This window comes from Penaeus monodon, chromosome 24, assembly GCF_015228065.2.
Source record: "Penaeus monodon isolate SGIC_2016 chromosome 24, NSTDA_Pmon_1, whole genome shotgun sequence".
NCBI classification, from domain to species: domain Eukaryota; kingdom Metazoa; phylum Arthropoda; class Malacostraca; order Decapoda; family Penaeidae; genus Penaeus; species Penaeus monodon.
The window spans coordinates 15,112,237-15,112,811 of NC_051409.1; the positions used below are offsets into that span (position 1 = coordinate 15,112,237).

The following is a 575-nucleotide window of genomic DNA, read 5'->3' on the forward strand; positions in this document are numbered from 1 at the left end:
TGTACCTGGGATAGATGTGCAGAATAAGAAAGATGATAATTAAGGTCACAGCCATAATAAACACATAAAGCAATGCCATTTGTAAGGCACAAGCACTTGCATTTGCCCAACTATGTCTAGAGATGTGCAGCCTCCTTAATACACATTCCTGCAATGGCAAACAAGCCTCCAATATGTATTTTCTAGCAAGACTGAGCGAAGCCATATTTTGACAGCAGTACACCACAATTCATTTGTCATAGAGAGCTGAGCAGGGTATTTTCTATAATTGTAAGCATGCTGATGGCTCCACTTCTTGTGATTTTTAGGGAGTGGAATCTATTTCAAGGTATTATATGCTATGGTGTGTAATGCTTCTTGGAAGTTGACATTTTCCTTTACTAAAGTAAAAACATTGATACAAATATCCATCATAGTGCTTTTGCTGTGTGGCTCATCAGAACTAGTTATAATACTGATTTCAGCAAAAAATATTTATTATACCTCAATAGAAGACATCATATAAACAAGTTGGTCATTACTGTTTAATTTACCTTTAATGATATAAGGGCTATAATTATCAGTTTGACTGTCTA

The 575-nt window shown here is 35.1% G+C and overlaps 1 protein-coding gene across 1 annotated transcript in view; it reads left to right on the plus strand.

Annotated features, from left to right (window-relative positions):
- Positions 1 to 575, plus strand: part of LOC119588623 (flocculation protein FLO11-like) — a 9,860-nt gene that overhangs the window by 1,457 nt on the left and 7,828 nt on the right.